Source organism: Micropterus salmoides, unplaced genomic scaffold (genome assembly GCF_014851395.1).
Source record: "Micropterus salmoides isolate LMB-PRFRI ecotype aquatic unplaced genomic scaffold, ASM1485139v1 Ms_hic_scaffold_15, whole genome shotgun sequence".
NCBI lineage: Eukaryota > Metazoa > Chordata > Actinopteri > Centrarchiformes > Centrarchidae > Micropterus > Micropterus salmoides.
Genome location: NW_024040596.1, coordinates 19,382,200 through 19,398,056, shown reverse-complemented (window position 1 = coordinate 19,398,056; position 15,857 = coordinate 19,382,200). Strand labels below are relative to the sequence as shown.

The window sequence follows — 15,857 nt, the reverse complement described above, 5'->3', positions numbered from 1 at the left end:
AATATTGCCTCGCAGGCCCATTTGCCCAGATTTGAGCCACACATGTTCTAAACACTGTCTCAACTCCTCCTTCAATTCAGTTAGATTTATGTTGCTGTAGTCAGTGGCAAAGAGAGCGTGGGTGAGATATTGTCTGTGAATTACTTGTTTTATGGGTCCCGGGAGTATCATACACAACAGTCTGTGCAGCTAAACAGAATATTCCATGAAAGCTTTCTTTCTTTTTGGGCTGCTTGAGGGAACGTCTATGTTTCTGACTGCCAGGGAGAACAACAGCGGCCTTTCTGATACACTGGACCACAGACAACCCCAGAGAGTCGAGTCCTCTGTCACCAGCACGCAGACAAGAACAAAGTAGGTCTAAATTTAGGTCCAGATATGGCTTCGTAGACTCGGAGTTCGAGACCCCTCTATTTTCTTCCAAACCCAAATCCTCCTACATCATACTTCCAACAAAGAGAATTTCAACACAACCAAAGCCATGTCTGTTCTTTCTATCTTCCCCTCAAGCTCTACTTCCTTCACCCCCTCTGTAATTCACTTTTGAGCTTGCTATTTCTTGTTAGAAATTATTCCAATAAACTTCTCTGTGGAGGTAGGAGTTTATTGCAGCCAGCAGGCTGTAGACAGTTGGTCACACTCTGCTGAGCACATTGAACAGCCCATCATGGTCCTATCTCTGTGGCCTCATTTGTGGTGGTCCAATGCAGGGTGACTGGTTACAGCTTACGTATCGACTCAGCCTCGAGCTGTCATGCCACCACCATGTGCTGTGCATTACCAAGGGAGTGTTTTTACCCACATCACCATCTATATTCAGGATTTATAGAGTGGAAAGAGCTGATTTTCGAGAGCATACATACTCACCACAGTGCATTTTGAACTGTCATGGCTGCCAAGAGAAGCAGGTTATAAATAGAAAGACAACATCACTCTGGTTGCCACTTTCGCTGTATAGATCCAGGCATAGGCTGTTATTTCACGCAGCTGTTAAAGCCGCATTAGCATTTTGAATTCCCCACAGAGGAAAACTCTTCAGCTCAAGTGGGTAATGTACACAGTGATACACATTGCTAATAGACATGCACACATATGTACACACACCAAAAAACAGATGTGGAGAGAATTCCCCTTGGCAGCAGAAGCCTTTGAGTCATCATCTGGGATTCCCTTCCTCTCACTTCCAAATATGGGTGGGATTGTGAGAGCGGGAGGCAGAATGTGGAAGGCAGAGTGGAACCCCCTCATGATGTCAGAGCTCTGGAGCAGTGAGCCTCACGCTGACTGGAAATTCACAGGAAGGCATGTCGGGAATGCAAGAATCACTGAAATGCTATTCCCACATGCATGTTTGTAAAGTCTGAGTTTTAGCACACATGCCTCATGTTCACCCACACACACTTACACACACACACCCACACTTAATTTTCTTTGCCAGTCCTCTCTCTGGGGAGATATTCCTTCCCGTCAACTCTTATTCCTTCTCCCCCCCCACCTACCCCACAGGATGGTGACTCCTTATTCCCAGCATCAGTTTCTCTATGTGAGGCCTCCGGTTGAATGTGGTATTTCCCCTCTCCCTAAGGACAGAGAATGACGTGGTTGCTTGAACATAAACTGTTGTGTGCCTGGAGTAAAAATTAGCATTGTGAAATATATATTTTAGATATTCTTTTGCTGCAGTACACTGTATTTTAAAGGGAACTAATTTAGTTTTTACTCCACTATATTTGTCTCAAGACTGCAGTTACTTTACAGAACACATGCAAAACATAAAATAAGCTCATAAGGCTTTACATTTGCACCAACTAACCATGGTTGGAGGCGGTTAGATGAGATGTGGGCCCCACTCCCTCACTTGTTGCCTTTAAGAACTTATCAAGTACCATCATTTACCTACCAGTACTCCTATACTTGAATACAACATGCCCCAGGATTACTGTGTGTCAATTCCGTTCTGGTAATTTTATTAAATGCAGATGTATTAAGAAATATGCATAATGTAAGCTTCATTGAAAGCTTCATTTTGACACATGGCCCCTCTTTAGGACTGCAGCAGTCACATTAAGTCCCTTATTATTTCAGCCTATATTGCGCTTCAGTACTACAGTGGGTACGGAAAGTATTCAGACCCCTTTAAATTTTTCACTCTTTGTTTCATTGCAGCCATTTTCCAAAAATCAAAAAAGTTCATTTTATTTCTCAGTAATGTACACTCAGCACCCCATCTTGACAGAAAAAAACAGAAATGTAGAAATTTTTGCAAATTTATTAAAAAAGAAAAACTGAAATATCACATGGTCATAAGTATTCAGACCCTTTGCTCAGTATTTAGTAGAAGCACCCTTTTGATCTAATACAGCCATGAGTCGTTTTGGGAAAGATGCAACAAGTTTTTCACATCTGGATTTGGGTATCCTCTGCCATTCCTCCTTGCAGATCCTCTCCAGTTCTGTCAGGTTGGATGGTAAACGTTGGTGGACAGCCATTTTCAGGTCTCTCCAGAGATGCTCAATTGGGTTTAAGTCAGGGCTCTGGCTGGGCCATTCAAGAACAGCCACGGAGTTGTTGTGAAGCCACTCCTTCGTTATTTTAGCGGTGTGCTTAGGGTCATTGTCTTGTTGGAAGGTAAACCTTCGGCCCAGTCTGAGGTCCAGAGCACTCTGGAAAAGGTTTTCGTCCAGGATATCCCTGTACTTGGCCGCATTCATCTTTCCCTCGATTGCAACCAGTCGTCCTGTCCCTGCAGCTGAAAAACACCCCCACAGCATGATGCTGCCACCACCATGCTTCACTGTTGAGACTGTATTGGACAGGTGATGAGCAGTGCCTGGTTTTCTCCACACATACCGCTTAGAATTAAGGCCAAAAAGTTCTATCTTGGTCTCATCAGACCAGAGGATCTTATTTATCACCATCTTGGAGTCCTTCAGGTGTTTTTTAGCAAACTCCATGCGGGCTTTCATGTGTCTTGCACTGAGGAGAGGCTTCCGTCGGGCCACTCTGCCATAAAGCCCCGACTGGTGGATTGCTGCAGTGATGGTTGACTTACTACAACTTTCTCCCATCTCCCGACTGCATCTCTGGAGCTCAGCCACAGTGACCTTTGGGTTCTTCTTTACCTCTCTCACCAAGGCTCTTCTCCCCGATAGCTCAGTTTGGCCGGACGGCCAGCTCTAGGAAGGGTTCTGGTCGTCCCAAACGTCTTCCATTTGAGGATTATGGAGGCCACTGTGCTCTTAGGAACCTTAAGTGCAGCAGAAATTTTTTTGTAACCTTGGCCAGATCTGTGCCTTGCCACAATTCTGTCTCTGAGCTCTTCAGGCAGTTCCTTTGACCTCATGATTCTCATTTGCTCTGACATGCACTGTGAGCTGTAAGGTCTTATATAGACAGGTGTGTGGCTTTCCTAATCAAGTCCAATCAGTATAATCAAACACAGCTGGACTCAAATGAAGGTGTAGAACCATCTCAAGGATGATCAGAAGAAATAGACAGCACCTGAGTTAAATATGAGTGTCACGGCAAAGGGTCTGAATACTTATGACCATGTGATATTTCAGTTTTTCTTTTTTAATAAATTTGCAAAAATTTCTACATTTCTGTTTTTTTCTGTCAAGATGGGGTGCTGAGTGTACATTACTGAGAAATAAAATGAACTTTTTTGATTTTTGGAAAATGGCTGCAATGAAACAAAGAGTGAAAAATTTAAAGGGGTCTGAATACTTTCCGTACCCACTGTACATTTCACTAAACATTTACAAATGATCAAATTACTACAAACAAATTGTCACACAGAAAGGGTCTGAGGTCCAGCGCAGTGCCTGATTTGCTTGGTCAGTAGTGCAGCCTTGGACCCAACCATCAACCCAGTCAAGTTAAAGCTGCCCTGTTGAGTTTTTGACCATAAAGTTGGAGCTAAAAATCCTTTTTACCCATTAGAAGAAGTCAAGATTGGGAAGATTACACTGATGATGGATTAAAAAACGACAGAGGCATTTGAAGAGCAGTTTTCCTACATGAAAAAACAACAACACAGAGTGATGCTGTTGTTTTGTGTATTCACAGTTGCGTGACTCTCATGTTTGAGTCAGATGTAATGATTGAAAATAGCGCCATAAAGCAATGTTTTGATGAGTGGGTTCCTGTTTTGTTTGCACACCACTGTGGATGCGAATCACACGATATACATTCCTGCCAACGGTTTCACACTATTCCACTGATTGTGGGTGATGATAATGTGCCAAGAAAAGTAGCACTGGGCCAGTAAATTGCAGGGACAAAGAAGACTAAAGGCTAGCAAACAACAAATCAAAATCTAATTTTTCAAAAGCATAAGCCTTGCAGAGTTTTTTTGAGATAGGATAATGCATGCAACAGATTTGTTAGACCTCTGTAATACACACAATACCTTTTGGTGAGAAACACTGAATGTTAACAAAACTTTGTTTATAAGAAAACTCCACGGGGTACCTTTAATTAATACACTGAAAGGAACATTGTACTACTAAGACTTCTTTAAGTTTATCCATGTAGTGCAAAAGCATTTTTTATTAGGTGCAGATTACATTGCACATTGGCATTTTCTAAAAAAAATAACTAATTAGTCATTTTGCAGAAAAATTAAAAGTTGTCAAATGTGATCATTTGATGCTATTTTTTCTGTTTTACATTAATATTTTATATTTTGGGTTTGGATTGTTGGTTGGGCAAAACAAGCATTATGAAGAAGTCATCTTGGCCTCAGAGAAGTTAAAGCAAACATTTCTTTCTTTTTTCAGACAGTTTAATAACTAGATAATTGGTTTATTCATAAAAGACATTATCCACAGATGTTTCTTATAGAGTTAGTTGCAGCCCAACATGGAGCACTGATATGTTGGTCCTGATAAAAATGTGAACTTCCAACCTGTGGGGGGGAGGGCTGTCTGTCCCAGAGACTTTCATCTACCCATCATCCCTGCCTGTCTCCGCTCTCCCCTTTCTTTCCCTCTCTTTACTCTGTCCCGCCGAGTAGATGTCCCACAATACACCATCCCCAACCCTAATTATTGTTTACTAGGATCAATCTCTCTCTCCCTGTCCCTCTCTCCATCTCTCTTTCTCCCTCCCTCTCTCTCAGTGTACCAGGGACCAGAGATGATGTGGTAATTACATCTGCCGACTGCTGGTCTGCCGCAGACGGCTCCGCAAGTCTCTCTGCTCAGAGAGAAATTAGAGACTGCTCAGCACATGTCCAAGGCTGTAATTAGAATAAGTACTCTGTGTATGAAATGTGTTTATTTGTTTATTTATGAGACCCCAGAATGCCAGGCCGCTTCTTTGTGCTTCCACTCTCTAAGACTGGGTCATGTCAGGGGATGTGCACCAGAACCCCTGTTGGAGAGAATGTAACTGTAGTGGTAGCTCTTCTTTTAAGCACCAGTGTATTTATTGGCGTAGCATGTGTGCCAGTTTGATATTGTTTTGGTGGGATTAGCATTTTTTTTTAAAGCTTCAAATAGTGTTGGTGGTATCAGCTGTTGTGCTGGTAAAATTTGTGATTTCAGAGGCTATAAAAATAAAATTGTCTTCACTCCACTGTAAGAAAATGTGGGCATAAGTGGATTCTGTTCCCATCACACTAACAAGAACAGAGGAAGAGGGTAGACATAAACATGCAGCTCAAAATATATTACTTTTTTCCAAATATGGTCCTTTTTTCCTTTGTCTTGTTTTCAGAACATCTCACACACTGAACAGAGACACATCTGCCATCTACACTTTCAGTACCTCTATAGTAGCGGCTTCCTCTAGCTACCAGTCCACTGAATCTCTTGGGCAGAGTGAAGACTCCTTCGCCTTCTTCTTCTTCTTCTTCTTCTTCTTCTTCATGATAGCAGCACGTTTCCCATTTCACTTTGAAGGGATCCAGTTTCATCCACAAAATAGTCTAGGGGACCCAGAGCTGCCGAGGGGCGCTTTCTCTACTCCCAGATTTATGAGCTGCGCAATGAGACAGTTGTCAACTCGAGCCATTAAAAGATTATCTGGATCTTTCACAGGCATACTGGGATAATTTGGGAGCTAAGTCATTATGCTCATTCCATATAAATCTACAAGGTGGAGGGTGACACACTGGGAAAAGAACAGCCCATTACACAGTGCATTCGTGTGCATGCATGTCTATGTTGCAGTATATGTGCTGTGACATGTCTGTGGTTGTTTCATATTTCCTCTTAAGACATATACATTCTCCAGTATTTAGAGAAAGTCTCAGCTTTTGAGGATCTCTTATGAAGGAAGCTGACTGATTTAACCATGATGTTTGGAGTGTTTATAAGCAGATTTCATCATTTTCATTTTGTTTTTTTAGCCCTCTCACTCACCATAATCTGAGAATCATTACTAGAACAGAAAAGCAGATGCTGGATGAGGGGACAGACAGGAAGGAAAACACAAAGGTGTTCGTGTTGAGGGAGGCAGAGTGACAGGTACCGGATGGCTGAGGGCCCGGCACGTAGCCTTTAACTTACCTCAGAAGATGGATTGATCCATGCTGCTTCATAAAATAACTAGTCAGTCTTTTAGTGAAATTGTTCCCATGATGGATCTACGCTTTTATGTCAGAACTGTCATTTTCCCACTAAACTAAAATGACTCTTCAGGATTTCATGTGCTCTGAAGGCCTCACATTAGAGTGGTGCTGAATTTTCTGACCAAATGCACATGTTCAATAAACACGTTGGCATTTTAAACCCAATCATTAAGTAATCCGTGAAATGGTTTATGTCAGCAAATATTTATATAGGGACATGAATGGATAGACAATATACCAGACCACTGACTTAATTATTTGTGACCAGAAAGAGCAAAATGTTATTAAACTTTTAATCTGGTTTTGGCAAATTTCCATGCTATAGGTAGTGACAATGCTTGCCAACACCATTATCTCAGAGTGTGAACAAGAACTTAAATTGTTTCCAATAAACCCCTCTAAACAGGACAATACCTCAACCAGATGCTTTCATCTCAATAGTAAAATTGGTAATTACCCTCCAGACTGGACCCCAGTCTCACAGTCTACATTTTGTCCTTGGCTTATCAGGGATAAGGGTCTTGGCATGAACTGGCCAAGTGTAATGTACTTACACTTGGCCAGACCGCAAATCTGGTGGTGTGATGTCATCACTATGAGACACTTGTGTGATATCATAATCATGAGGTAATGGCGGGAGGGGGTGTGTAAGTTTATGACTTTGGCACACACTCAGTTTACCGTCAGCCGACTGCAACAGGGTACTAATGAGAATGGATGGTCTGCCTCAAGCCGTCCATGTGTGCCTGTGTGAGAGAGCACATGTGTTCATACTATGATAAATTGATGGTTATTGGCTGAATGCAAATGACCTAGGCACACGCCAGAGGAGGACACACAAGGAAAGCATGTGAAGCAGAGGTCAGCAGGTTTTACATGAATCAGATTCAGACAATGTCTCATGTAGCAAAGATACAGACAAAACCACTCAGATGAGTATCTTTGTGAACTCAGTCGGTCAGAATGACCAAAGATTTCCATATGTACTCTTTGTGGTGTGAGCAATCACCACAATCTCACAGATAATCCATTGCCAAAATCCCTCTGTAAAGTTTGTGCCAGAGATTTACTGTATTTGCTGTCCTGGCTGCTAGTTAGTTTGGTAATAAAGCAGTCAAAGCTTCTTCTACTGTTGGATGCGTTGCTCATTCTGAATAAGACAAAGCAGAGAAAATAAAATATGAATATAAACTGTTTGTCTTGTTTGTCATACAATATGTTTGCACTCCATTTAAACAACTTTGTCCTTCTGTTTCTAATAGTGTGGTTTGTTATTTGTCTATCTTCAACCCTCCTGTGACCAGGAGTAGGGGATTTAACCATTTGTGTTGAACAGGGTTTGACCCATAAAATACAAGAAGGAGTAGCAGCAACTACAACTGCTTTTATTAAATGTTTCAAAGTATAGTAAAGAATAAAATATTACAATTGATAATGAAGAACTCTGTTAACAGCTGGTGGGTTTCTATGTAAAATACAGTGTATAACTAAACTAGGAGCTACTGGCCAGGGTGAGGGTTGCAGTACACCCAGAAGGGGGAAATTTAGGGGAAGACCCACTCAAAACCAATGCAAAGAATGATATTACACACACCATGATAGGAGTGATCTAGTCGCCGTACTGTGCCCCAGCTTGTGCAGATCCCACTGGATTAAGCGCTGGCCTATTGCAAAGAGAGAAGACACACATCAGGGTTTGGCAGATTGTAAGTATACACACACCACCAAATCTTAAAAAGAACCAAGAAGAAGCCTCTTTAAACCCAACCTTGGCCTAGGCAAAAGAGCAGTCAGCAGTGCAAGAACAGAACAGAGGAAAAACTGTGAAATCACTCTGACAAGAGCCACCAGGTTATCTTACCAAGTGTGTTCAACCGGCTCAACGCAGGGCAGGAACAGTCATTCATCTCTGCATAAAGAAACAGATGACTGAAGCAGAAACCATAACGTAATATATATCCAACTTTGTCATCAGTCACAAACAACCCTAGGAATGTGCTGGCAGTGAAAGGGAAGACCTGGCCCACAACATTAAAACAAGTCGGTCAAAGAAACATAGAGGGTATCTCCAGCACATTTTTAAAAAGTAGCTCAAACGAATACCTCAAATTAACTCTTACCATGTGCCCAAGGGATGAGGAACAGTATCTTTTCCAGCCCAACAATGACCCTGGTATATATTATATGTATAAGGGAGCGTAAATGAGCTACACCTGGTTCTTATTGGTGCCTTATCAGGTTTGAGGTGGTCTGATATTTAAGGTGGACCAAGTTTTTCTTATCGGAATTGAGGGTCTAAGCATAGAGACTGTCTTTTACGTTACAGACTGTAAAGCCTATTGAGAAAAAATTGTGATTTGGGGATTTGGAACAAATCTCACGGAAAAAAGTTGTCAAGCAAATTACATGTTAAAAAAAATTAATGTTGTTGGAAACCAAGGTAACGTAAGTTTTCTTAGGAAAAATTCTTGCTTGACTTGGCTTCTTTATCAGGAAGTCAAAGTGTTGGGTCAGCCAATACACAAAGCCATTTTCATTCATGACTCGAAGGATTGATATTTTTTTAATTCCATATAAAAAGCAATAATGAGTCATTTTTGTAATGAGAAATATATTGTGGTAACATATTGGTCTGCTTTTATAAATTTTCAAAGTAACAGGAAGATGCACTGAATTCCAATTCCTTTCCATATCTATTAGTAACATTCCTTGTGAAAAGGACTCTACCATGAAAATGAAGCACTATTGTGCACTGTAGAAGCCATAGCCGAAACGGCTGAGCATTTTTTTCCTAATGCACAATTGTGACATTAAAAACTGAATAAAAGTATTAATTTGGGTGTATGCACCATTTTGTGCTTTTTGCACTCTAACTTTGGTTGCAGTCCAACAGCTCTCTCTTCTTTTGTCTTTGGTTGAGTGAGCGATTTTGTCTTCTACTTCACATATATAGGTGACAAATGATCTTAGTTCAGAACCATTTAATGTGAAAATTAGTGCAGATATGGAGAAAAATTTACTGTGCACAAGCAGTAGGCTATATGGAGCACAAAAGAATGCACAGAGCACATCATAAATTCTCACATTAATACAATATTAAAGATAGAATCAATAATGACATGTAAGTATCAAAACCAGACCCTGTTTAATTAGTACCTCATTGACTTTTACAAAAACTAAATCCTGTGTTTTTGAAGGCAAATTAGATTATTAAATTGGTAACAAATTTTAAAACCGTTAGTTTTGACTACCTAATTGGCTGCTTAGTTTGACATTGCTCAATCTGCAACGGTGACCTGCTGTTTCATTGTCAATTACAGTGAGTTAGAAGTGAAAGCGTGACCTCACCCAAACGATCACATGTGCCAAAGTCACCCTGCAGAAATGACATCATGGATAATGATGTCATCCCAGGATTCCAGACCCTCTCCCATTCCCGCTTAAATGCTTTTAGGCTTGGCTGCACACACACACACGCTAAAGCTTGTGCATGTTTACGCGCTTGTGCTCACACAGACACAGATACACACACACACACATAAAATACCACTCAAGGAGCCTCACTGAGTCGTGATATAAACAAGACAAGCACACAACAGATGCGATAAGGATGTAATTTGGCCTCAGAACAAATAAAGCAAGAACTAGAAATGCCTAATAATAAGCTTGTAAAACTTCAGGTTTCTGAGAGAAGCCAGGCATCAGCTTCTCATAGTCTGTCATGCCAGGAAAAATGTTACTTTAAATCAGACTCTAAATGTGATCCTATTGAGCCTACTTTAAAACGCCCCAAAATAGTATTATAAGCCCCTGTGTTAATTTTCTGTGCATGTACAACATTCCTCTCACAATGTAAAAATAAAACAACTGGCAGTAAAACAGGACCTTCCGTCTGAGTGTGAACAGAGCCATGTGTGTCTTCTATGAGCAGGCGTTATGTGTGCCTCTGGTGTCTTAATATTAAAATGACTATATTATCTGGATTTATGTTGAACTTCTACATTGCTCAGACGACAATTTGTTGAAATTGTTATGCTTCTGTGCATTCATTTAGATAGGCTGAACTAAAATGTTGTGCAGCAGCAGTGGATTGCAATTAATCTAACTTGCTTCTCTCTCTCTGTCTCTCTCTCTCTCTCTCTCTCTCTCTCTCTCTCTCTCTCTCTCACTCTCTCTCAAACCCTTACACAGACTCCCCCACGGGCTCTGTGCCCAGTGCCTGACCTTAGTAAATACGTGGCTAATTTGAAGCATGTGGCGGCAAATTGGAAACACTGAGCTTTTAAAACTGTGGACTTTTCTTTTGCACATGCTAATTCCTCCCAGGAGATCCCATCAGATGAAATGACCCAAAACATGTCAATGTTAGGGCAACATTTGGGCCCACTGGGTGGATGGGAGTATTTGAAGGGTGGACAAAGAGCATCTGAAGGGCAGAGGAGTGAGTTAAAGAGGGTGTGTTTAAAAGGGGGGACTTCATTTAAGTCATCCCTTAATAAAACACCACTGTGGCTCTCCTCCCTCTTTTACTATCTCCCTCTTTATCTGTCACCTACTCACACACACTGAAACACACACCCACACACACACACCTCCCACGCACTGGTGGAAATTCTTAGTTCTCTACGTCCTCTTCAAGAGAGAGCTGCATGTAGGACAACAGGTGCACACAAGGCAGGAGTGCACATGCACTTCTGCATGTGTGTGTGTGTGTGTGTGTGTGTGTGCGTGCACTACAAGTCTTTTGAGAAGTGCAGAGAAACAGAGAGAGGGTGTGAGCTTTTGGCTGGGGTCCACATCTCACTCTGGTTTGACTCTGTCCCCAGCCCCCTCAACACTGCAAATTGTTGAAAATGTCCACCACACCTGGTCGTCAACTGAAGCTTTACAATCCTGTTTGACCTCCTGAGTCCTACTTGGCTTAAAATATTTCCTTTTATTTCTTACATATACAAATATAGGAGGAATGTTGACTTGCTCTACAATATTTATGAAAATAGGTCAGTCTGCATTGGATAGAGTTAAATTATGTCCACCTGTTTTCTGCATTTTTAGTGTCTCAAGAAGGACTGCCAACCCCAGTTGATGTCTGCACTGCAATTACAGTGTGTGCAAACACCACTAATTTTGATTGAGAGACAACACATCTTCTCAGTCACCTCATTTGTCTATGGGAACTGGACCATGTTATAACAAGACTAAGAGTCTGCACCCATGCTAGCAGCTCTGTCAGGCGAGCTAAATGAGCTTAATGTTAACATCACCCTGCATTAGTTAATTAGAAATTAACACAATGTGCAGCTGAGGTGGATGGGAATGTTACCCAACCAAAGTTTCTACACTTTAACATGATGTTCTAAAGCAAATTTTTTTGTCAGTCCATCTAAACGTTGTTGTTTACTTGTCAACCTCATTGTGGCACTAGAGCAAAAGTCAGGAGAACACCAAAGTCAGTAAGATATATGTCTTCTGGGTACAAAGGTTTATGGTAATCCATCAATTTGATGTTGAGATATTTCACAGGAAGAGTGAAAAGTTTGACCCGCTGGTGGCACTGGAGGAAAAGTCAGGGGACCAATAAAGTTTGTAATTTTTAACCTCTGGGAATCATGAATGTCTGTACAAAATCACATGGCAATCAAGCAAATAGTTGCTGAGATATTTCAGCCTGGACCATATGTGGTGTTCTGACCGACTGATACTGCCATCCCAAGAGCAATGCTGCTGGCTATATATTTAACCTATAATGCTACAAAAATATTTTTAAACGTAAAAATTGTACACTTAAGCTCTTGAAGTGGAATATTTTTGCAGAAAATACCCTCCCTTTATGCTTGGCTCAAAGATCAGGGCTCCAGTTTTCCAACAATCTGGTGGATCTCTATCTGACTTCGTGTCCAAGATGAGCTTCCTTGTTTGTCTAAATTTAGCACAGGTCCCCTCCGGAGACTGGAGCAGGTGGAGGTGACGGGGGCCCTGGCCTGTACTCATGGGACAGACGGGTGAACACCATGACCAAAGCCCCGGACCTATAGTTATAGAAGTGATAATGATATCCCCACCTCAGAACACACGCCTCTAAAAATGAGTCTGTTATTGCTTCAAATTAATGGTTAAAAATCTTCGTCATACTATGTTACAAGCCCAGGCTGAAAACAACAGATTTCCCTGACAGACTCTAAAACCACTTATCAAAACTCTTCAGCACCGCCACATGAAAACCTCCAACCATGCCTCAATATTTTGAGACGTGCAACGTGTAATTTGAGACCAGCTTTTGTGGGCACACAGTCTCCAAAGCTCACCATTGTCCCTTCTATAAAGGAAGAAGAAAAAATAACTGCTGCAACTTTACCTTTCCACTATCATGACTCCAATATCTACTACTACACATGATGTCTATCCCCACCGTTTCTCATTTCAGAAACTTGCTGATCCCCATATTGCTGGCCAATTCACCAGGATGACATCATTGGCTCAGACCGTGCCAACTGTGCTCAATAAAGCCCAGGCGTGTTTCAGTGTGGGAGTGCCTCTGCTGCACTGAGACTCGTATGAAAGATACAAGTGAGAAGATCTTTGTACTAAATTAGTCATGGCAAAAAATATGAGAGTATTGCTTGTCACTGCCATTCACCTAGTAATTGTAAAGAAAGTGAATCATTACAGCAACATCCTTTCCTACCTCAAGTAGATGTTAGTTTGCAAGGCTGAGCTCAGAAAGCTGAACTGCTGCACGGTGATGCCTTCTATTGCAAAACTGTCAGCTCTATTTTAAGCAATATAAAGTGTTAATTGGTAGGTTTTAGAGACGGTTGGTAGTTGGAGTCCTCCAAAGAACAATGACAGCATCAGTTGTTTAAGCAAGTGCCCCAAAATGACATAGGCCTACATTTATGTTCAAGTGACAAAGCACTGTAGCGGCCGTAGGAATTATGATGGATCATATCATAATTATTATGGTGGATGGATCAAGAAAATATCAGAATTAAAACACAGGAGACTGCTGTTTGTTTCCTGCTTCAAACTAGCAGTCCATGTTTCTTTTTTTGAAAGCGTGACCACGATGGTTCAAAAGCATTAGCCACATGTTTATCATTGTAACCATAATGACAAAAAGTCATTTTGTACCTAAACTTAACCAAACATTAACCATAGAGTTATCACATCACAAAGCACATTTTATTTTTCAACAGTGAATTGTAACAATTTAGAAAGATACAGAGACAAATGATGTTGTAACTGTCAACAGTGGTGTGAGATCACAAAATGCTTCTATGTGTCAGGACTTTCACCAAGGAGACTGAGAAGTTAAGTTACATAACATAAGTTAAGTTACTAACTTAACTCACCTAACTAACATGCGTTCTTATGCACACAGCAATGTTGTTTTATTTTGAAAGACCAAGCAAACGTTGCATATTTCTTATTGCTCACTTGACCGCGGAGCCTTGCAAGTGCAAAACCGATGCTTAGCCTATGTAGAGCGTCATAGTTTGAAGTGCAGGGGCCATGACCAAGCCGCTATATTTGACGAATTTGAAGTGAGAACATGTTGGTCATTCTACACGACGTGGACAAGCAACGTATTATGTCGTTTTCTTTGGTGGACTCGTTGCGTTGTTTGTATTCCTGCCGAGACTTGAAGAAGGAGATTGATCTAACTTTTATGCCTGTAGTATAAATATGAAATTAGGCCTATGGACAGCAGCTGGTTGGCATAGCTAAGCATCAAGACTGGAAACAGTTGAAAACAGCTCGACTGGCTGTGTCCAGGGGGAACAAAATCAGCCTACCAGCACCTCTAAAGCTCACTAGTTAACACTTCACATCCGATTTGTTTAATCCATGCAAAAGGCCATGTGTAAAAATGAGATGTTAAGGTTATGTGTGGGACTATTTCTTGGCTGGGAGCAGTGACTCCAGTCTTTGAGCTAAGGTAAGCTAACCATCTGCTGGCTAAAGCCTCAGCGTGCAGGCATGATGAGTATCGACCTTTTCTTCTAACTCTCAGCAGGAACACAAGGAAGAATATTTCTCAAAATGTCGAAATGTTCCTTTAAACGTATTTGTTTGTCAGAATTCTGCACCAGACTGTGAAGTCCTACATATATCGGTGTTAACAGCAGAAAATAGCGCCAAACAGAATTAAGTGTCTGTGGCACTCCTCTGTGTAGGCTACTTAATGACAGTGTATGTCTGGGATTTGTGTTGTTATGGGACAGTAATGTTGTGTAATTAAACTGACATGCACCTAAGAGTCCATCCTCTCCCTGAGTCTTCACCACACCTCTACTCCTCTGTCTCTGCCCTCACATCACACCACTACTACTCTAAAGACTAGCTTGCCTCTTTCTTTGTGTAAGTGTTCTGTCTTCCTGGCAGTCCGCGTCTATCTCCCTCATTCTCCTTGCCCTGCTCTTTCCGAGTACTTGTGCTAGCACGGCAGTTTGGCCAATGGTCTTGGTATAGCACCTTCCCTCTGAGGAAAGAAACAGAGGGAGGGCTGCAGGAGGAGGAGTGGGGGGGGGGCACACACACTCACACACATAGCACAAACACACATACACTGCATGGTGATGTCATCCACAATGACATCATCCCATGGAGGGGAGCCAAGGGACCTGATGGGTTAGCATCCTCCAGTGAGTTAAAGGGAGAGAGCAAGGAGACAGAGAGACAGACTAGTAAATAAAGAGAAGGAGAAAAAAAGAGGAATGGACAGGGTGAGAGAGACAATAACTGTGATCTTCTGAATTTTCATTCTTTGTTTTCTAAACGACTGCTTCTTGTTCTTTCAATCTTCACAGAGCCACGCATCTCTCTTGTAGGAATACTTCCTTCATCTCCATTTGCAGGTGTTACCATCCTGGGGGAAGTATGCATGAGTGCAGCTAAAGTGCAGCTAGAGTGCAAGTGAATCGATACCAGTGAGCTAATACAAACACACACATAAAGGCATCATACACACAACGATTATATCTGCCAGATATCACTCGCACAGACGCATGTGTATCGCAGTAGTACACATACAGTATATGAACATATGCTAAATGCATAACAACATATTTGCACATGGACATGGGCTCACAAATAAACATACTCCCGCACACATTGGGTTCTTCGTAGGGACACCTGTGTCTCTGCATGTTTCCATTGTTGTCCACTTGGCTGTGCTGTGCTCCACACTGTGCTCCCAGCGTGTCTGCCATCTGAAACCAGACACCTATGGACCAGTATCCTGCTGGAGTGATACACCTCCTCCTTCTCTGGTGCCCCT

General features: G+C 41.6%; 1 long non-coding RNA gene across 1 annotated transcript; it reads right to left on the bottom strand.

The window, feature by feature from the left end:
• Positions 1-6,853: 6,853 nt before the first annotated feature.
• On the bottom strand, positions 6,854-8,784 carry LOC119904309. Its single transcript, XR_005444684.1, has 4 exons — positions 8,698-8,784; positions 8,439-8,486; positions 8,172-8,241; positions 6,854-7,727 (listed from the first exon to the last, which is right to left on the bottom strand). It is a non-coding gene; the product is annotated as an uncharacterized LOC119904309 (long non-coding RNA).
• Between the last annotated feature and the right edge of the window lie 7,073 nt (positions 8,785-15,857).